The sequence below is a fragment of the Gobius niger genome (genome assembly GCF_951799975.1).
Source record: "Gobius niger genome assembly, chromosome: 15".
Classification (NCBI taxonomy): domain Eukaryota; kingdom Metazoa; phylum Chordata; class Actinopteri; order Gobiiformes; family Gobiidae; genus Gobius; species Gobius niger.
Genome location: NC_136866.1, coordinates 29,094,763 through 29,117,592, shown reverse-complemented (window position 1 = coordinate 29,117,592; position 22,830 = coordinate 29,094,763). Strand labels below are relative to the sequence as shown.

Genomic DNA, 22,830 nt, shown 5'->3' with positions numbered 1-22,830 from the left:
GCGCCCACGCGATCTAACCAATGGCGCTCTACTATGGTATAAAAACGTCACTGTATATCATTAACTCAACCAATCAGAGACGCGCAATAATAATTCCCCGATGGGCGTGGCCTCAGCGCCATCGGGGAATTAACAGGTGAAAGACGAGGAAGCGTCTCCTGTAAACAAACACGAGGAGCAGCTCTGAGCTCACGGACGATCGGAGGAAAAACTTCTCATTTGAGAGACGGAGAAGCTTCTGTTGTTTCCTGAGAGGAGGTGAAAGGATTTAGTCAAACTCATGGACTTGGGACTTTCTTCAGTCAGAAGTCACGTCTGAACGGACTTTCCTGGAGGTAGCATGACGATGCTAACTAGCTCGTCTGCTTTAGCTGCTGCTTGTTTATCTCACACTTTGGGACAACACTCGCTGACTTGGACAGTTCTGTCCCAGGACGTGGACATTTGATGGAGAGAAGATTCAGGACCGTGAGGAGGAGCTACGACAGGAGAGGAGAACGTCATTCATTCACTGAGGGAAACAGAGGAGGAGCTCCAGGGGCTACAGGAGGAGGAGCTCCAGGTGCTACAGGAGGAGGAGCTCCTGGTGCTACAGGAGGAGGAGCTCCAGGTGCTACAGGAGGAGGAGCTCCAGGTGCTACAGGAGGAGGAGCTCCAGGTGCTACAGGAGGAGGAGCTCCAGGTGCTACAGGAGGAGCTCCAGGTGCTACAGGAGGAGCTCCAGGTGCTACAGGAGGAGGAGCTCCAGGTGCTACAGGAGGAGGAGCTCCAGGTGCTACAGGAGGAGCTTCAGGTGCTACAGGAGGAGGAGCTCCAGGTGCTACAGGAGGAGGAGCTCCAGGTGCTACAGGAGGAGCTCCAGGTGCTACAGGAGGAGCTCCAGGTGCTACAGGAGGAGGAGCTCCAGGTGCTACAGGAGGAGGAGCTACAGGTGCTACAGGAGGAGCTCCAGGTGCTACAGGAGGAGCTCCAGGTGCTACAGGAGGAGGAGCTACAGGTGCTACAGGAGGAGCTCCAGGTGCTACAGGAGGAGGAGCTCCAGGTGCTACAGGAGGAGGAGCTCCAGGTGCTGGTGCTACAGGAGGAGCTCCAGGTGCTACAGGAGGAGCTCCAGGTGCTACAGGAGGAGGAGCTCCAGGTGCTACAGGAGGAGCTCCAGGTGCTACAGGAGGAGGAGCTCCAGGTGCTACAGGAGGAGCTCCAGGTGCTACAGGAGGAGGAGCTCCAGGTGCTACAGGAGGAGCTCCAGGTGCTACAGGAGGAGCTCCAGGGGCTACAGGAGGAGGAGCTCCAGGTGCTACAGGAGGAGCTCCAGGTGCTACAGGAGGAGCTCCAGGTGCTACAGGAGGAGCTCCAGGTGCTACAGGAGGAGGAGCTCCAGGTGCTACAGGAGGAGCTCCAGGTGCTACAGGAGGAGCTCCAGGTGCTACAGGAGGAGGAGCTCCAGGTGCTACAGGAGGAGGAGCTCCAGGTGCTACAGGAGGAGGAGCTCCAGGTGCTACAGGAGGAGGAGCTCCAGGTGCTACAGGAGGAGCTCCAGGTGCTACAGGAGGAGCTCCAGGTGCTACAGGAGGAGGAGCTCCAGGTGCTACAGGAGGAGCTCCAGGTGCTACAGGAGGAGGACTCTCGTCTATACGTGAGCTGCACATTATTTCTGATGGATCATTGTCTGACGGTTTATACGGGTTTAAACCTGTGGCTCTGAGGCTCATAATGAAACCACAGCAGATCTGGGACTAAAACTGCAAAACACAAATATGTATAGTGACTATCGTTACACTTTAGTCTGAAATTATTTATTTTTTTGTTGAATAAAACAATAAGTTGTGAATATATTCTACATATTATAATAATATTAAATGCCTCAAAGATAACTTTCTTTTTTAAGTTAAAAACAATGTTTGTAAGTGTAGCCCAGAGGTTAACAGAGCCACCAGAGTAAAAGCATGTTAATAAAACAGCAACAAATACTTTGAGTGCTAAAAGCCAATAAATAAGTTCATATGGTGAAATATATCTAAAAACATCTAAAAAGTTATATTTCATTCTTCTGTATATTATTTGAGTTAAAACATGTGAAACATGCAAAATCATTATTATTTACATTTTAAAATGGTTAAAACCCATGTAGACTTTTATTTTGAAGTGCACGTTGTTGTGACGCCCCTGCACCAAACAACAGCCAATCGGATTGTTGCAAAACTTTCCCAATGCTAAACGAGGAGCTGCAGCAAAAACACGCAAAGTACTGCAGTGAAAATAGCAGAGAAACGAACGCAGAAAACGAGTCTAAACCAAGTCATATTTGTACTTTGAAGAAGGTATTTTTGTTTCCAATCTGTCCTGGTGTATTGCAAAGCAACAGGACTCGGTGAGTTTAAGAAAAAGTATTTATTTTTTGTAAAGCAACAAGTGTAAAGTTGTCTAAGAGTTATTTTCACACTTTTACAAAGGTATTGAGGGTTTTCCAACCAAGTCATGGTCTCGGAGGTTTGTGTACTTGGATTAACGGGACTTGGTGAGTGGAAAACATGTATTTGCTGTAAACTATAATTGTTCAAAGAAATTGTTATTTTATGTAAACGAAAAGCTAAGGTAGTGAATTTAAGTTGGTTTATACGAGAAAGAGTAAATGTTGGTACATTTTAAGCCAACCCAAGCATTGTCTTTGTAGGTCAATGCTCCGTCTTGTTTTTCTTGCCGTTTTAACAAGCGCGGCTTAGGACCGGAAATGTATATTTTCTTAGTTTTAGTCTTACCTAGCGTTTTATTTTAAGTATTTTTACTTATTTTATGTTGTTTACGTTAGGCCAACTTAGGTTGGGATGAAGAATTGTCGATTAGACATAGCTGGATTTGAAGATTTGACTCGTGCTGGATCCATGATGGCGAGCCGCCCATTGGACCTTGTGTGAACTGTGCATGAGCCAGGATTTGCATCTACTGGACGTTGCATGGTTTACATCTGAACTGGTAGGATCTATCGATCTATCCACCTTCCACCAAAACTAGTGGATTCAAGATAAAAACATTGGACTGTTAATTCAGAAGAACAAAGGATTAGTAAACTTGAAATCAAAAGACTTTTCTGTGGTATACAGATTGTTCAGTCTTTTGCTGAATATTTTGAGTTTTGTAAAGTTTTGAACATTTTTATTTATTTGACCATACACGAATATACTGTTATTACAGTATTGTTGTAATTGTTTGGTTGTAAACAAAACAATTAGGTATGGTTAAACTTAAAGGGTACCTATAAAAGAACTTGAAACAGAATAGAACTAAACTTCAAAACAAGGGTTAAGTAAAGAAATAACTTGAACTGAAACTTGAGAATTAAAGGTTGCAACCTATATTAATAGAACCTAAAGGAAATTAAATCTTTTAAAACTAACCGGTTTAGACAAAAAAGGGATTTTTCCACACTCGATGTTAAATGTATGTATGTCCTTTGTCCATTTGTTAAATAAGAAGCCGGCAGTTAACTTTACATCCTGGTCTGTGGTCTTCTCTTTATTTAAGGTTTATTTCACTCCTCCTTTAGCCGAGTCTAGGCTTCTGATCTGGTCTATAGAAGATAACCCTACTACTGTGTTGTATGCTAGTACATACTATACAGCCCTTTTCCTGTACTAACCTCGTAGGTGCTACAGAAGTATCTTCTACAATATAATTGAAGGTAGGTCGAGGCCACAGCCCCCCCTGGTTTTCACATCACCAGCCGCCACTGGCTTTGGGCCTGATAAAGGTAGAAAAGTGCTACATAAGTTGAGTCCATTTACATTTGAACGACTAAAGGCTGTTGAAATAAGCACTTCGCTCTGTCTCAAAGCTGTCGTTTTAAGAGGAAGCAAATCTCGACACAGGAGCACGTTTCGACAGCCTGGGAAAACCCGCGCTGGCCGATCACAGGACGAGGAGCGACGAAGACGCTATTCCACACACGGAAGCTTGTAGTTTGTTTACGGATAAAACAATGAAGAAAAAGTTTCTTTACGGATCCAACATGACAGCAGCGACTCCATCTTTGGATCAAGCAGGTCATTTTCTAGCCAGGCTGACGTTTCGACAGAACACCAGCTCATTTCGACTCCTGCCCCTGGTGGTTCACTACGTTCACTACAAAGAACAAAGATCAAAATCCTGATAAAACTTTCCCGATGGCTCACACTCAGACACGACACCAGGTCATCACATCCATTCATTCACACAATGTCTTTTTACACATGAGTCGAGACATTTGTAACTTGATCCACCTCTGAACTGCAGTCAGGCATTTGATCAACCCCTTAACTCCCACCTGAACCGAGCACATTCTCTCCAGTTTGGCTTTACCCCAATCCAAAAGCTTCTGGAAAAAAGCAACAAAACTGAGACGAAAACAATGATGGAAATGTGACCCAAAAAAAAGAGAAAACATTGACAAAAAAGTGACGAAAAATGGATGAAAAAGTGGCAAAAATGTCACAAGAAATTGACAAAAAATGGACAAAAAAATACAAAAAATTGACAAAAAAATTACAAAAAATTACACTCAGCTGGAACTCAAACGTCACCAACACATTTGTCTTTTTCACTCCTTCCTTCACTTCACCTCCTCAAAATCACAACGTCCAATAAAAACACTTTCAAACATCACAAAGAGGATTCACTTCAAACCCACGTCTCACTTTACATTTGTCATATTGACCCAAACATACGTTCATCGATCCATAAAAGAACATTTCTTTTGGATTTGTCTCATTTATTTGAGGTCGTTTCCTTATATGGTCATGTCCTGTAGCGTTTCTAACAGATCTGTGGCTGTAACAGGAAGGAAGAGACTTGACTGATGAGATTTAAGCTTTAATGGCAGTAAATCCACAAATTCACAGTAAGAGCTGGAGACACACAAAGAAAACAGCTGTGAGTTCAGATCCAGACTTTTACAACCGTGACCTTGAACAAACCTCTGAACTGAGCACATCTTCCCCAGTTTGACTTTACCCAAATCTAAAAGCTTCTTGGGGAAAAAAAAGTGTCGAAAAAACATCAAAAAAGAGGTGATCCTGAGCTTTGGCCATAGAATAGACAAATATACAAGACCGGAAGTGGCTCCTTCAAAATAAATCCCTGAATCTTAAACAGGAAGTGAACCGTGACTGATCTCAAATCCCAAAATAAAATAAAAGTAAAACAACAGGACGTGACTCGGACACGACTGAAAATGAGCAAAACAAACATGGTCGAATAAACACACACGATTATCAGTTACACAAACAGACTCAGTTTTCAGACGGCTGTGAGTGGAATCTGCCGGAGACAGAAGGCTCTGCCACGTTCTCATAGACCACAGCGCCCCCTGTGTTCACCTGCGGAAACACACGGCCCTTTAGAAATAATGGACTGATGTAATAATGAGCCAAAACAATATGACAGAGAAGCTTTTTACACAGACGACCATCAGATCAATGACAGGAGTAAACCAGGACTAAACTGGGACTAAACCAGGACTAAACTGGGACTAAACTGGGACTAACCCAGGACTAAACCAGGACTAAACTGGGACTAAACCAGGACTAAACTGGGACTAAACCAGGACTAAACTGGGACTAAACCAGGACTAAACCAGGTCTAAACTGGGGCTAACAGACGTGTCAGACTCACGTTGGTGCGGCTCCTCTCAGACGCTCCTCTCCCTGAAACAGACAAACGTTTAGCTCCGACAGAAATGGGCCGATGATGATGATAATGATGATGATGATGATGATGATGATGATGATGATGATGAGGGGACTGACCTTTGACCCTGGCGTAGAGGTGAAGAGCAGCCACAGAGAGGAGCAGCATCACCAGCCCCACGATCAGCAGCACGTTTCTGATCAGGTGACCTGATACGACACACAAATATTATATGTAGTCGTATATGTTACTGTGATGTGAGATATAAACTGTATGAACTGTATATTTTGGCTGCTCTCCTCACCTGTGTCTGTGGGGGGCGTCGCCACAGAAGAACCTACAGTCGCCACAGAAGAACCTACAGTCGTCACAGAAGAACCTACAGTCGCCACAGAAGAACCTACAGTCGCCACAGAAGAACCTACAGTCGCCACAGAAGAACCTACAGTCGCCACAGAAGAACCTACAGTCGCCACAGAAGAACCTACAGTCGCTGCCGTCGTCTTATCGTCTATAAACCAACAAATAATTACTCGTTTTCTCAGGAAACAGAAAAAGTTGAATATTTCTCACCTGGAGCTCGAGGGAACAGAGTGACGTTCTGATCTGTAAACATATCTGCAATTTCACACTTCAGAGTCTTGTAAAACGGAGACGGAGGAGACGGATCCTTAAAGGAGACCGAGGCCCAACAGTCGAAGTAAGAGCGAGACATCTGCAGCTCTTCATTATCTCCGGTCACTTCTTCATTGTCGTGCAACCATTTCACTTCATGGGCGCAGAACCCAGGCATGGTCACGGAGCAGGTGAGATTCACTCTGTCGTCTTCCTTTTCCTGAGACACTGGTGAGAATTATGTACAATAACAGAGAACCAGTTATTTTAATTTTAAATGTGACTTTTAAAAATAAAAAGAAGGATCAGGCATCAATCTACAAATCACTCACATGAGGCTACAAACAGATAAAATAGAGTCTCTTCATCCTCTCTTTTACTTTGTTGACAAATGTATTCTCCAGCCTGTTTGTTTGTGACTCTGTGTAAAACCAGGGAGCAGTTCTGGAGGAGACTCACGGATGAACTCACTGCATCATCTTTCTTTCCATTATTAAACAAGACTGTATCATCTGGGTTATTGCCAATGAACCAGTCTGTGAGCTCACACTGGTTTTGATCTGGAAGAACATTTCTACACCACAAAGTGACGTCATCTCCTTCTCTCACAGTCTGATGGAAAAACACTCCGTCTGAGCCTGAAATACAAAACAAGAAGTGCAGCAATTACAAAACAAACAATTCAAAATGTCGAGATATTTTGTAATTTCTCAGAAAAAAGACACTTCAACATCAGAGAGACTTATATGTATAATTAGACATTTGATAAGGAGAAGTCAATAGTGTTGAGGTGACGTATCACAAAAGTAACTGAGGAATTTAACATATGACTTAAACAAAACACAGTAATATATTCGTCATCACAGTTTCAGTAACTCGAGTTACAAGTGCATTTAAAGGGTTTTTATTGAAATGACAAACTCCCCCAAATAAAATCAAGTTAACACTGGTTTATCAGATCTGCAGTTTGTAACGTCGTGCACATAAAATAATAGAGCGACTGTTTCTTTAGCCTTAATGACATCTTTTCTTTTTGCCTGAGTGTGGACGACTATACGAGCTTTGTTCACACCATCTCAAAGTTCTTCACTTAAAGAAAATGAACTAAAGCAAGACTTTGCAGAAACATCATCAACAGTTGAGCCCGACAAGTCTTTCAAATACTGATTATAGATAATATTACCCTATAACCTAACCGGTCAGAGCCGGTGAAGTAAAACCAATGACCCATGACCTCAGCGTTAACCCTCTGTCCCCACAGTGACCTGGACGACTGAGACTCACCTGACAGCTGCAGAACCAGGAGCAAAGCCAGTGGAACCGCGGAGCGCAGCATCGCCCCACACTCAGCTGGAACTCAAATGTCCCGTGACACGTTTGTCTTTTTCACTCCTTCCTTCACTTCACCTCCTCAAAATCACAACGTCCAATGAAAACACTTTCAAATATCACAAAGGGGATTCACTTCCAACCTCAGGGTTTCACCCACACCTCACTTTACATTCGGAGTAATGAAAAACAGATGTAGCTTTTTATTTATTTTGAACGATGCTCATGGTTTGAAAAGTTTGTAAAAAAAGAGGAAACTGTGAGTCTATTTATAAGAGTTTCTCTTTCTACAGATCATTCACAGCCGCTCGAGGTTTTGTCCTTTTTTGGTGTTGACAGAGTGTCCGAGAAACGTCACACTGAGCAAAGGCAGTTCAACACCTCAGACCCGGCATTAATTACTCTCGTCATCAGTCAAAACCCTTGAGTTTCAATGGTTTAATGGTTGGAGTTTCTCCGTGATCCAGCTCAGAGTGATGGGATTCACGGCTCTTTATCAGGAGCCGACTTCTATTCACTTGTGTGAAGTTCGCCCCCCCATAGTGTCCGATTTGCTTCAAAATGGTGTCATTTGTTTGTGCTTCGTTTGTGCTTCGTTTGTTTTTGAGGTAGTTACTGTGGATCCTTCCGCAGTCAATAATTGATTTTCATGTTCTTTATCTTTTATTAAACGTCCGTCTTTTTCCTTATTTTCAGCAGTTTTCAACTTTTCCAAGACCCGAACCAAGACCCGAACCACAACCCAGACTAAAACCACAACCCAGACTAAAGCAAAGCAAAGGCAAAGACCAAGACCACAACTAAGAACCAGACCAAGAGCCGAACTGAGAATAGACCAAAACTCGAACCAAGACCAGACAAAGACTAGACCAAGACCCGAACAAAGATCAAGACTAAGAACCAAACCAAGACCCGAACAGTGAGCACATAAAAATACGTCTAATGATCCCACTGGTCTATGCTACAAAAGAACATCCCACTCAGAACACTGATAGTCATGTCACTTTAGTCCCAGCGTTTATGTAAGATTTATGGGTAAAAGACACTTATTATGAATACTTTTTTTTTAATCAAGCAATTGTTTTTAGCTAAACTATACAAGTATCTGACTTGTGTGAAGTTCGCCCCCCCATAGTGTCCGATTTGCTTCAAAATGGTGTCATTTGTTTGTGCCAGACCAGACCAAGACTAGACCAAGACCCGAACCAAGACCCGAACAAAGATCAAGACTAAGAACCAAACCAAGACCAGACCAAGACCTGAACAAAGATCAGACCAGGACCAAGACCCGAGCCAATTACCAATCAATGATCAATACCTCAAAAACGAAGTGCGCACAAACGTGCACAAATGAAGCACGAACGAATGACACCATTTTGAAGCAAATCGGACACTATGGGGGGGCGAACTTCACACAAGTCTTCTATTCCCTCCATCAGGTGCTCGAGGGTTCAGTCCACGTGTGTTTTGTGGATCTGTAGAAAGCGTAGCAGGATATCTCACCGAACAAAGATATTTTCCTACGATTCGGCCGATCATCCACCAAACCGCAGATGAATTAACCCAAAAACGAGGGTTTCTGAAACCTCTGACCAAAGTGAAGATCTAAGAATACTCTGGTTATGTGTTTGAGAGTGACATAAAGAACCAGAGCTTTAGGCCGAACGTCACTGTGTTTGTTTTAACGATCGTTCAGGCTTTTTGATCAAGTTTGCTCATCGGCCCCGAGGCCCAGAGAGAGAGACTTTAACCCAAACTACAGTCAGTGTCTATGAATCCTTCCTCACAGGTGAAGAACCTGTCAAAAGTCAAAGATCACACATCTTTGACTCTGAGCTGGCGTTTGTTCCACACATTAAGAATATCACAAAGATCGTTTTTTACCATCTTGTCATCTTTGTCTAGACAGAGGGCAGATTTATAAATGTCCTGCTACGTGTGGACTAGGCCCGTGTCCCCCGTGGTGCCCTGTGGGGGGCGCTCTGGGAGTGTGCGGTCCGGGGCCCTCTGCGTTCCCTGTACGAGCTGGCAGTAAGTCAGACCTGTTCCCAGTGCGTGTTGGTGTCCCCCAGGGCTGCACTTTGTCACCGGTTCTGTTCATTACCTTCATGGACAGAACCTCTCGGGGCTGGAGGGCGTCCTTCATCTCTGCTGTTTGAAGATGTTGTTCTGTCTGACCTCCAGCTGCTCTGGGGGAGGTTTGCAGCCGAGTGTGAAGCGGCCGGGATGAGGATCAGCACCTCCAAATCCGAGGCCATGGTTCTCCAGCGGAAAGAGGAGATGGTGGACACAGGCGGCCGAAATGAGTTTCCTCCACAGGGTGTCTGAGGGGGAGGAGCTCAGTTACTCGGAGGGAGCTCAGCCACTGCTCCTCTACCTTGTGTTTGTTTTGTTGCTCTGGTTTCCCATATCAAACTAAAACATACACAATAGGACATGCAGGATACAGGCTCAGACCTAAAGTGCCTTGTTTGAGTCAATCGGACGTATCTCACCCACAGACCTAAACTGGAGGTTAATAATTCTGTTCTGAGGGAGATTATATAATGTCCATCTGGTAACCTGAGCAAACGCTCTCGGAGAAAAGGCTTTTCTATCTAAATGTGTCCTAAATCCTCAACATTCATGTCCCATTCATGTCATTTGCACATTAAGACCCGCCCCCCACGGAACATCCTTGTTGCCATATTTGAGTTTACTGTAAACTTGTGGATTATGAATAAAAGGAACTGCGTCTCGATGAGGAAATAAGCCGAGTTTTTAGTCAAATGTGTCAGAGCCGACACAGACCGAGGCGGCCATGGCTCGTCCGGCTCAAGTCCTGGTTCTGGAGCTGCTTTTGGCTTTAACAGGTAATTTATTCACTGTATAACTTTATTTTATTGAGATATTACTAAAACTACGAGACTACAGCCACTGGGAACTACTTTGAGGATAATAAGACTCCAGTTTTTTGGTTTAGTCTTCATTTAATCTCAATAATTTAAAAAAGTTAAAGTCTTTCTGCACTTCTATTAAGAAAAACAAACAATGAAGGTGTTTTGTCATGTTAGTGCCGAAGCCCCAGGTCACGAGTTTGTGTCCAGTGAGGCTCCTGTTGTGGTAATGATATTCACAAAACCATTGAATGATTGACTGAACATATTAACCCCTTAACTCCCACCTGAACCGAGCACATTTTCTCAAGTTTGGCTTTACCCCAATCCAAAAGCTTCTGGAAAAAAGCTGTGAAAAAGCAAAAAAACTGAGACGAAAACAATGATGGAAATGTGACAAAAAATGGCAAAAATTTGACAAAAAATTACAAAAATGTGACAAAAAAGGACAAAAAATTGATTAAAAAAAAATTGATAAAAAAAAATTGACGAAAATTTTTTCAAAAATGTGACAAAAAAATAACAAAAATATGATAAAAAATTTACAAAAAAAAAAAGGAAATGTGACAAAATGTGACAAAAAAAATGACAAAAATGTGACAAAAAATGACAATAAAATGACATAAAAGTTTTTTTTTTTAAAATGAGTTGAATACCCAACAAAAAATGATGGAAAAGATCCTCTCGGTTCAGGCGGGAGTTCAGAGGTTAACTTCTGGATGATGTTGTAAACGGTGTCTTCTCTATTGTTATTGTTCATTGTTCAAGATGAAGCAGCAGTTTTGTCTTTGACAGCGCTGACGGAGCCAGACATGTTTGTGGAAGAGGAACACGAGGCCGTTTGACGTGTGATAAAGTCCACGTGGGACAGGATCGCTGCAACACGATGGCATGGACCTACAGTGACCCAAGGAACTCAAACCCGGTGGAGGAGTTCATCACTCTGGGAGACCTGCTCCCTCATCCCGGACACAAACACGAGGCCACTCTGACAGAAAGCTGCTCTTTGGTTTTGAAAAAGGTGCAGATTCAGCGACAAGGGCGTTACACGTGTAAACAGGTGGACGAGTTGCTAACAGAGGTGTCTGAAGCCTCCATCATGTTATCAGTGGTTTCATGTGAGTATGTCTCTACTGCACTTTTTATGACATCATCAGGTGGAACAGAATGGACTGAATATGCAGTTACTCAGAACATTATAGACCCAGTAAACCTGGTCAGTTAGTTTATTTCACAACACAATCAGGAAATTCAACTTATTAACCATCATGTTCTGCTAGTGTGAAAAATGGACGACCTTCTCAGTGTAAATGTGAGTTGACTTTCTTCAGAGTGAGACTTTAGGTCAGACACCATGAGTGACAGTAACATGAGGCTAAATACAGTGAGCTCTTTGTTTCCAGTAAAAAGGCTGAGGCCTCATTGCTCTTCAGTCACAGACTGAGAAGTGAAGAAGGAAGTCATGGAGCTTCTGCTTTAGACAGAACTTCAGACTTCTGCTGCAGGTAAGAGTCACATCATATTCTGAAACTCAAATATGTAGTAAAAACATAATATATGGAAAATTACAATTACAAAAAGAAAAATATTTGAATATCATTTATCTAATAAAAAAAAAAAGTTATTTTATTTACTCTCATTCTAAAAAAAACCCAAAACAAACCCAGGTCATTTGTATCTGCTGTAGGTCATGTCTGTCCCAGTTCCTCTGAGTCGTGGGGCAGCAGGACTGATGTGGACAGATGTTACAGAAGAAGCTCATGAGGTTCATTTCTTCAACAGTTTCTATAGTAACTATTTTCTCCAAAGTAAAAGTAGATCCACCACAGTCCTGTCCACATCTGTCATGGTCCACCAGGACCCACCACGACTCAGAGGAACCGGGACAAACATGACTTTACAGCAGATACAACTGGTTAGGGTTTGTTTTTGTTTTTTTGATTAGATACATGATTTTCAAATATTTTTCTTTTTGTAATTGTAATAATAATCACTGTATTTAGCCTCATGTTACTGTCACTCATGGTGTCTGACCTAAAGTCTCACTCTGAAGAAAGTCAACTCACATTTACACTGAGAAGGTTGGAAGGGCGCCCCCTTGTGTCACCTTGCATCCAAAAGCCCGGAACATGACAGCGGGTCAAAAAGACCCGCGAAGGCGACACGAGGGTTAAGTAGTTCATCGATGTGTTATTCCTTGTGTGGTTGTTTCTCTACAGTGACTGAACATGTGGACAGTGAAGAAGTGAGGCTGAACTGTTATGTGTCTTCCCCACACGCCTGTAACTCTGTTCAAGTGAAACTACTGTACAAAGGAACTCAGGTGACAACGGATCAAACATCTGGACCAGTCAGATCCTACCCGTGCGACACCTCCGTCTTTCCGTCCCGAGTTCTTCAGCACCAGGAGGAGGGATCTGTTCTCCTGTGAGATCAGCCACAGAAACAGGAGATATTCATTCAGACTCAGAGAGAAACCAACAGGTGAGAAACAGCAAAACCCGAATGTATTTTAACCTCTCTCCAGTTTGGCTTTACCCAAATCTAAAAGCTTCTTTAACCTCTTAACTCCCACCTGAACCGAGAGGATCTTTTTCCTCACATCATCAGATTCTTTTTCCATCATTTTTTTGTTGGGTATTCAACTAATTTTTGTCACATTTTTGTCATTTTTTCGTAAATTTTTTATCAATTTTTGTCATTTTTTTGCTACATTTTTGTCACATTTTTCGTCCATTTTTTGTCAATGTTTTCTCACTTTTTTGTCACATTTCCATAGTTTTTTTTGTCTCAGTTTTGCTACTTTTTCACAGCTTTTTTCCAGAAGCTTTTGCACTGGGGTAAATCCAAACTGGAGAAAATGTGCTCGGTTCAGGTGGGAGGTAAGGGGTTAAAAAAGCGTAAAAATAGACAAGAATGAGACGAGAACAAGGATGAAAATGCAACAAAAGTGATGAAAATTTGACAAAAAGACAATGGAAATTTGATTACAATGTTAATTTCTTGTTCACTTTCAGAGGAGCCCGTGACAAATGACACAGAGTCCGTCAACAACAACAACAACAACAACAAAGGAGGAGGAGCTTTTTCAGGTACTGGATACAGATTTGTTCAGGAAACATTTTGAACATTTATTTGTTTCTGGCTGGAACATATAAGAAAGCTTGAGCACCTGCCAGAGCACACGCTAAGATTTGAACTGAATCAAAGCAGCTTCTGAACAGAAATCAGACTTTATTATCACTTTAATGCAGTGACATCAGGTTCAGTCACTTTAATGTTGGTCTAAACAGAAACTGTATTAACTCAGAGGTGTGTCGTAGGTCACCTGATCAGAGACGTTTTACTGATCGTGGGGCTGGTGATGCTGCTCCTCTCTGTGGCTGCTCTTCACCTCTACGCCAGGGTCAAAGGTCAGTCCCCTCATCATCGTCATCATCAATCGTCATCGTCATCGTCATCGTCATCATCATCATCATCATCAGATTTCTGTCGGAGCTAAACGTTTGTCTGTTTCAGGGAGAGGAGCGTCTGAGAGGAGCCGCACCAACGTGAGTCTGACACGTCTGTTAGCCCAGTTTAGCCCCAGTTTAGTCCCAGTTTAGCCCCAGTTTAGTCCCAGTTTAGTCCCAGTTTAGGCCTGGTTTAGCCCCAGATTAGTCCTGGTTTAGCTCCACTTTAGGCCTGGTTTAGCCCCAGTTTAGTCCTGGTTTAGCCCTAGTTTAGGCCTGGTTAAGCCCCACTTTAGGCCCGATTTAGAACCTGTTTAGTCCTCGTTTAGTCCCAGTTTAGTCCTGGTTTAGTCCCAGTTTAGTCCTGGTTTAGTCCCACTTTAGGCCCGATTTAGAACCTGTTTAGTCCTCGTTTAGTCCCAGTTTAGGCCTGGTTTAGCCCCAGTTTAGTCCTGGTTTAGCCCCAGTTTAGTCCTGGTTTAGCCCCAGTTTAGTCCTGGTTTAGTCCCAGTTTAGTCCCAGTTTAGTCCTGGTTAAGCCCCAGTTTAGTCCTGGTTTAGCCCCAGTTTAGTCCTGGTTTAGTCCCAGTTTAGTCCCAGTTTAGTCCTGGTTTAGTCCTGGTTTAGCCCCAGTTTAGTCCTGGTTTAGTCCTGGTTTAGTCCTGGTTTAGCCCCAGTTTAGTCCTGGTTTAGTCCTGGTTTAGCCCCAGTTTAGTCCTGGTTTAGCCCCAGTTTAGTCCTGGTTTAGCCCCAGTTTAGTCCTGGTTTAGTCCTGGTTTAGCCCCAGTTTAGTCCTGGTTTAGTCCTGGTTTAGTCCTGGTTTAGCCCCAGTTTAGTCCTGGTTTAGGCCCAGTTTAGTCCTGGTTTAGCCCCAGTTTAGTCCTGGTTTAGTCCTGGTTTAGTCCTGGTTTAGTCCTGTCATTGATCTGATGGTCGTCTGTGTAAAAAGCTTCTCTGTCATATTGTTTTGGCTCATTATTACATCAGTCCATTCTTTCTAAAGGGCCGTGTGTTTCCGCAGGTGAACACAGGGGGCGCTGTGGTCTATGAGAACGTGGCAGAGCCTTCTGTCTCCGTCAGATTCCACTCACAGCCGTCTGAAAACTAACACATACCAAATGTTTAAAATCGCTCGTCCTGATTATTGCGACTCAAATATTATTCAGGAAGTGGAGAAGAAAAAACTTTGATTAAACGTCTCTTGTGAATCTGCTTTTTGTTGAAGATTATGTTTTGTGCTTCATTGGAAAAACTTGTGAACTTTGAGAGTTTATGTGCTTGAACTAGTGTTTTTAGCTAATGTTAGTCTATGGATAATGTATGCTAACAGCTGCAAACATGGCGGATCTCCATGGTAACCGAAGCAAGAGGATATATTTCTTACTTGTATTATGTATGTATCATGTAGCCTAAATTCATTTATTGACTTCTTAGTGTTAAGGGGAACTGGGGCCGTCGTCTCTCGCTACCAAAGAAGGACAAAAACACTTCACAGTCTCTGTTCCACGAACGAGTGATGAACATGTCTTAAAAATAGAGTTGGACCGCACTTGTTGCTGCAACTTTTTCCACAATATAGTTCCCCATTTTGGTATGAAGTCATTGTGGTCATCTGTGTGTCCTTTAGTTTAGTGCATGTTCATTCAAGCTGTTTATTATGTTTTGATTTTACACACATGTAGGGTATGAGGGTTTATTAATCAATTAATTTGTTTATTAATTCATTAATAGGTTGTAGATTAGGGGGGGGGGGGGGGTTAGCTTGACAAGCTAGACTCTAAATGGTTGCACTGAAAGCTCAGCGATCACAATGTTATTAAAAGAAGTAACTGGTAGTTACAAATCACGTCAAATGACGGGCTCAAACTTAAAGATTCTTGTGGTCCATCTGAGACAAAGAGAGGTCAGAGTTCAGCGGGGGATGTCGCCATGTGCTTATCCTGCCGTCTCTCCTTCTTCTGTCTGAACTCCAAGAGAAACTTCAACTGTCCAACTCCAACTCTCACATAAGTCTTACACAGGCTAAGGGAACTTCTTCCTTACCCTTCCTTTATACCGGGGGCGGCCCCTTTGTCTCCGCGGGACTCGACCAATCGATTCAGTCCGTAACTTGATATGATTGGCACCTTAGTCACGGTGGGATGGGAGGAAGGCTTCTCTTGGGAGAGAATTCAGGAAATACATTTCTATTGTAATAAACACATTAACAACTTCACAAACTTTCCAGATGCATTACCGACATTTCGACAGTATATGTACATTGCATTTTTGTTGACCTTGGGAAAATCCATCATTAGAACAGATTGGTTGAGTTCATTCTCACTGTCCATGAATTAAAGAATTGGCTTATTACTCAAATCGGATGTTTGAGATTCAGTCTTTAGTCCAATTCGAAGGTCAATAAAAAGTTCTCGTCTCTGGTTGTGAAGTCGAAAGATAAGATCGTCACAGTCTTCATTTGTCCTGAACTGTGTTTGATCTGATCAGCCATTCACAAAACAGGAAGTGAAGAAATTCCAATGCCATAAAATGGTCTGGGGGTTTTGGAGTGGGGTTTTTTGCTCATCTCTGGTATGCGGTAACCATGGCGATAGGGCATAGGTCACCCTCACACGCTACACACCATAACCACTCGTCAAGTTATTGTTGTGATTTATTAGATCAATGCTGCCCTCCTTCTCCGTCTACAATCGATTGCGTCTCTGATCTGCTTCCTATACCTCTCGTCACCGCTTCATCTCTGTCAACAACTGCAATTCCCACACGGGGTCCCCCAAGGGTCGGTGCTTGGCCCCCTCCTCTTTAACATCTAAATGTTTCCCCTCGGTCAGACCATCCTCCACCAGGGACTCAACTTCCACTGCTACACTGACGACACCTACAAGCTCGTCCTTTTCACTTACAAGTCCCTCTATAACCTGGCCCCGCCTCCTCCGCACTGCCGACCAATCAGCTCACTGCCATCACCCGCACTAATCACCCGGCCTTAGGGGACTGCGCCTTGACCATCGCACTTAAAACCTGTTCAACACCCGTTCCTTAACCTCTTAACCTCTTAGCCCCGCCTTAACCCCGCCTTAGCCCCGCCTTAACCACACCTTAACCCCGCCTTAATCATGCCTTAGCCCCGCCTTAGCCCCGCCCTAACCACGCACATTTTCTACAGTTCAACCAAATCAACCAAAAGGAAGATGAAAACGAGGATGAAAATGTTGCAAAAACCCAACAAAAAGGCAACAAAAATGTGATGATAAAATGACAAAAATGTGACAAAAAAGTAATGAATAATATAACCAAAAATTATGTAAAATATGACAAAAAGTAATGAAAAATGACAAAAAATGTGTCAGAAAAGTGAAAAAAAAGTAGGATAATAAAGTGACAAAATATTATGAAAAATATGTTTTTAAAAAGTGATGAAAATTTATGAAAAATTATGAAAAAACTTGATGAAGAAGTGTTGAAAAATGACAAAAATGTGACCAAAAAGGGCAGAAAAGTGATGAAAAATTACAACAGCGCAACGAAAAGATCCGTTTGGAAGGTCTTAGCTTTCAAATGAGGCGTTACACTGGCCTATAGGCCGAAAACTCCAGGTGAGAACCTTTTAGATTTGGGTAAAGTATAAGTATAAACGAAGTTAGATGCTGTTCATAACGGTAAAGCAGAACAGGCGTTACGATGCATTTACTTATTTGTTTTGAGGAGAACTGGCGGCATTCGCTCTGGTCTGCTTCCATAAAAGGACAAAAACGAGGTTGTGTCGCTTTAAGCTCCACAGACTGAGAAATACGTCATGAAAACAGACAGTTTCTGCAACTTTTGTCACAGTAAAGTTCCTCTTTTTGGTTTGAAGTCTTTGTGGACCATTAATATTCAGCCGTTAACAATAATGGCCTTACACTTGTCTTGTAATAAACATGTTTGATATATTATGAGTATATATATATGTTGTTTTTCCCCATGTGGGCGTGTTTCTGAACTTACTGTAACATGTGGATGATGTAACAGGAACAGCGCCTTCAGCCCAGAGTCAAAGAGGAAATGAACCGAGTCTCTAAAGGAAGTTCTTCTGTCGTAACAGACACAGACCGAGGAGGCCATGGCTCGTCCGGTTCACGTCCTGGTTCTGGAGCTGCTTTTGGCTTTAACGGGTAATTTATTCACTTTAAAACTTTATTTTATTGAGGTATTACGAAAACTACGAGGCTACAAACACGAGCATCTAATTTAACCTCTTAACTCCCGCCTGAACCGAGAGGATCTTTTTCCTCACGTCATCAGATATTTTTCCATTATTTTTTTGTTGGATATTCAACTCATTTTTCTAACTTTTTTGTCCTTTTTTGTCACATTTTTGTCATTTTTTCGTCCATTTTTATCACATTTTTGTCACATTTTTGTCATTTTTTTGTAATTTTTTTGTAATTTTTTTCTCACATTTTGTCACATTTTTGTCATTTTTTCGTCAATTTTCCGTCACTTTTTTGTCAATGTTTTCTCACATTTTTGTCACATTTCCATCATTGTTTTCGTCTCAGTTTTGTTGCTATTTTCACAGCTTTTTTCCAGAACCTTTTGGACTGGGGTAAAGCCAAACTGGGGACAGTTGTTGTGGGTCGGCGTCAATTGACAGTTACATCTGCACAGCACCACCTACTGTTCTGGAGTGTGTATTATTAGGCTTTTGAAATTAATTTAACCAAACTAAATATTTTTTTCATAAATCAAGACTAAACCAAAAAAGCGGGCGTGTTGTTTTCCTTAACCCCTTATCTCCCACGTGGACCGAGCACATTTTGTCCAGTTTGGCTTTACCCCAATCTAAAAGCTTCTGGAAAAAAGCTGTGAAAATAGCAACAAAACTGAGACGAAAACAATGATGGAAATGTGACAAAAAAGTGAGAAAACATTGACAAAAAAGTGATGAAAAATGTATGAAAAAGTGGCAAAAATGTCACAAAAATAACAAAAAAATGTCCACAAAAATGACAAAAAAGACACAAAAAAATGACAAAAATGTGACAAAAATATTACAAAAAATTGACCAAAAAAATACAAAAAAATAGATGAAAAAAAGGACAAAAAAAGGACAAAAATGTGACAAAAATATGACCAAAAAATGACAAAAAAAATGAGTTCGAAAAATGAGTTGAATACCCAACAAAGAAATGATGGGGAAAAAAATGACGTGAGGAAAAAGATCCTCTCGGTTCAGGCGGGAGTTAAGAGGTTAAGCTAAAATGTTGAGGTTCGGCCCTTGGTGTTTTGGCGATGATGAAAATTGTCCCAAACTTGCCTACCCCTGCTGTAGAGTTTCATTATAGGGTTTATTCATTTCGGACGGATGTTGAAAACTGTTTACTCTCTGTGTCGCTGTTATCGACCTGTTCCTGTCAAAGATAAAGCAGTAGTTTTGTCTTTCACAGCGCTCACAGACCCAGTGCCTGATGTGTTTATAGAAGAGGAACAAGGGGCCGTTCTGACGTGTGGCAAAGTTCAAGACAAACAGGAACGCTGCAACAAGACGACGTGGCTGTACAATAACCCAAAGACCTCCAACCCGGGGGTGGAGTTAATCACTCTGGGAGAACTGCGTCCTGCTCCCAAATACAAATACAAGGTCGCTCTGACAGAAAGCTGCTCTTTGGTTATTAACAACGCACAGATTGAGCAAGAAGGCCGTTATACGTGTAAACAGTACGACGAGGCGCAGAGAGAAGTGTCTGACGCCGCGATCATGTTATCAGTGGTTTCATGTGAGTATGTCTCTACTGCACTTTTTATCTTTTACTCCAAAATGATAAAAATCACTACATGGACTTTAAAACCACACCCTATGACATCATCAGGTGGAACAGAATGGACTGAATATGCAGTTACTCAAAACATTATAGACCCAGTAAACCTGGTCAGTTAGTTTATTTCACAACACAATCAGGAAATTCAACTTATTGACCATCATGTTATGCTAATGTGAAAACTGGACACCCAGAAAGCTACAAGGGGGTCCATCAACCACCGCCCTGAGCAAAGATACTTCACACATAAACAAAGAACAGCTCGCGTAGATTGACGTCATTTATAGACTCACTTTGCCACCACTTTACCAACTAATGTCTCCTCTTACCAAAGTATTAGTGGGGCTGTATAGGAGGGGAAATGTACTCTTTTTAAAAATTACTTGCATTTACTAACTAGTGTGCTCCTAGATACAATACAAACAATCACATTTCCTTGTGTCAGTGTAAAACCTCGTGTCTCGAAATGATTCATGCGCAAAGAGAAACCGGTTTGAACTGGGCTGGAAGTAACAGTTCTCCAGAAGTCGACTCTATAGTTTCCTTTTGAATCAAGATAAAGCACATCATTTATTGTTTTAAGTCGTAATTAATTCCATAGATTTGGACGACTGTGGCATATACTAAACGAGCACCTTTTAAAGTCGTGTTATGTTGGTGAGAGGGTGAGTGTAACGGAATGAGTTTACAGCATTAAACATAGAACATGCATTATGATAAAGATTATCTTCAGGAAGCTTTAGGAGGCCATGATGGAAGAGCATTTGTAGGAGAATTCATCACGGACCATGAAGTAGCTCTGACAGCTTTATTTTGTAAAGTTTAGTTACAATAATGATGAAACAATAGTTCAGGCTCAAACAGAGATCGATACAATGACATTGTATTGTACAGATCTTCTAATGGGAGCGATTGCCAGTCTACAACTTTAAGTAGTTCATCGATGTGTTATTCCTTGTGTGGTTGTTTCTCTACAGTGACTGAACTTGTGGAAAGTGAAGAAGTGAGGCTGAACTGTTATGTGTTTTCCCCACACGCCTGTAACTCTGTTCAAGTGAAACTACTGTACAAAGGAACTCAGGTGACAACGGATCAAACATCTGGACCAGTCAGATCCTACCCGTGCGACACCTCCGTCTCTTTCCATCCCGAGTTCTTCAGCACCAGGAGGAGGGATCTGTTCTCCTGTGAGATCAGCCACAGAAACAGGAGATATTCATTCAAACTCAGAGAGAAACCAACAGGTGAGAAACAGCAAAACCCGAATGTATTTTAACCTCTCTCCAGTTTGGCTTTACCCCAATCTAAAAGCTTCTTTAACCTCTTAACTTCCACCTGAACCGAGAGGATCTTTTTCCTCACGTCATCAGATTCTTTTTCCATCATTTTTTGTTGGGTTTTCAACTCATTTTTGTAACTTTTTTGTAATTTTTTCGTCATTTTTAAAATCAAATTTTGGTCATTTTTTGTCACATTTTTGCCACATTTTTGTCATTGTTTTCGTCTCAGTTTTGTTGCTTTTTCACAGCTTTTTTCCAGAAGCTTTTGGATTGGGGTAAAGCCAAACTGGAGAAAAAGTGCTCGGTTCAGGTGGGAGTTAAGGGGTTAAATCTCATCATTTCGACTTCCTGTTGGGCTTGTATGTTTTAACATGGCGGAAACAGGCTTCCATTAATACCAGGAAAATGTATGAGAGACAGAAGTTTCCACACGGTTTTATATGACGTTTACAAAACCAAAAGTTTACATACATGTCATTCATACTTGGGAGTGTAAGCTGTGACCGAATAAAACCAAGTTGTGGCGACGCCAAAACGTGAGCGGTGGTGAAAAAGGGTTTGATATAAAGCAGTTTAAACCTGAGCTGTAAACCTAAAGGCTCAGGTAAGTCATATTTACAGAGGCAGGTTCTAAACTATACATAACAAGTTGTTCCATGAACAGGTTGAATCAAATGTTTTAAATGGCGTGTGAAGGACTGAGATATGGTCTTGTCCTTCAGGTGAACCCTGAGGATGGAGTCACCTACGCCTCCGTTCAGATCAACCAGAAGAAAACCAAGAACCGAGTGAGTCCAAGCCGACAGCACTTATATTTACTATATTTACATTCACTTTATTATCAGTTCAGCTCATGTAAAGCCAGTACAGATGTTGTGTTACTGACGTGCTGTAACACTAGGGGGCAGCAGAGGAATGAGGAGCGTTATTCTCCCTGACAGTCTGGAGGATGGAGACTTCTGATGATCATGTGAATAAATGTTTTCCAGAAGAGCAGAGCCGGGGAGGAGGACGTGACCTACAGCTGTGTGAAGGCCCCCGGTCAGCTGCCCTCGCCTGAGCAGAGGAAAACAGTTCAGTGCAACAACATTTCTCCACTTTGAGCTCAGATATGAACCTCTTAAGCCCCGCCTTAACCGAGTGCATTTTCTCCAGTTCAGCTCTACCCAAATCCATAAGGTCACAGCCTCCAGGCCAGTGCAACGCCACCAGCTAAGACCTACAACGCTCGTCTTCATGGATCTTTGTCCTTGCGTTTTTGGGGTTTTTTTTGCCACATTTTCATCACTTTTTTTGTCACACATTTGTCACTTTTTTGTTGCGTTTTCATCACTTTTTCATCACTTTTTTGCTGGATTTTAGTCACTTTTTCGCTGGATTTTTGTCACTTTGTCGCTGGATTTTTGTCACTTTTTTGCTGGATTTTTGTCACTTTTTTGCTGGATTTTTGTCACTTTTTTGCTGGATTTTTGTCACTTTGTCGCTGGATTTTTGTCACTTTTTTGCTGGATTTTTGTCACTTTTTCGCTGGATTTTTGTCACTTTTTTTGCTGGATTTTTTTTTCACATTTTCGCTGGATTTTTGTCACTTTTTTGCTGGATTTTTGTCACTTTGTCGCTGGATTTTTGTCACTTTGTCGCTGGATTTTTGTCACTTTTTTGCTGGATTTTTGTCACTTTGTCGCTGGATTTTTGTCACTTTTTTTGCTGGATTTTTGTCACTTTTTCGCTGGATTTTTGTCACTTTTTCGCTGGATTTTTGTCACTTTTTTTCTGGATTTTTTTAACTTTTTGCTGGATTTTTGTCACTTTTTTGC

General features: G+C 42.0%; 3 long non-coding RNA genes across 3 annotated transcripts; all 3 read left to right on the top strand.

The window, feature by feature from the left end:
• Window positions 1-1,960: 1,960 nt before the first annotated feature.
• On the top strand, window positions 1,961-3,242 carry LOC306974923. The gene is made up of 3 exons (XR_013793677.1): window positions 1,961-2,371; window positions 2,454-2,518; window positions 2,810-3,242. It is a non-coding gene; the product is annotated as an uncharacterized lncRNA (long non-coding RNA).
• A 10,558-nt stretch (window positions 3,243-13,800) lies between these two features.
• Window positions 13,801-15,097, top strand: LOC306974925. Its single transcript, XR_013793678.1, has 3 exons — window positions 13,801-13,894; window positions 14,001-14,032; window positions 14,954-15,097. It is a non-coding gene; the product is annotated as an uncharacterized lncRNA (long non-coding RNA).
• A 2,930-nt stretch (window positions 15,098-18,027) lies between these two features.
• On the top strand, window positions 18,028-20,976 carry LOC306974472. The gene is made up of 3 exons (XR_013793637.1): window positions 18,028-18,086; window positions 19,362-19,691; window positions 20,711-20,976. It is a non-coding gene; the product is annotated as an uncharacterized lncRNA (long non-coding RNA).
• Window positions 20,977-22,830: the final 1,854 nt, after the last annotated feature.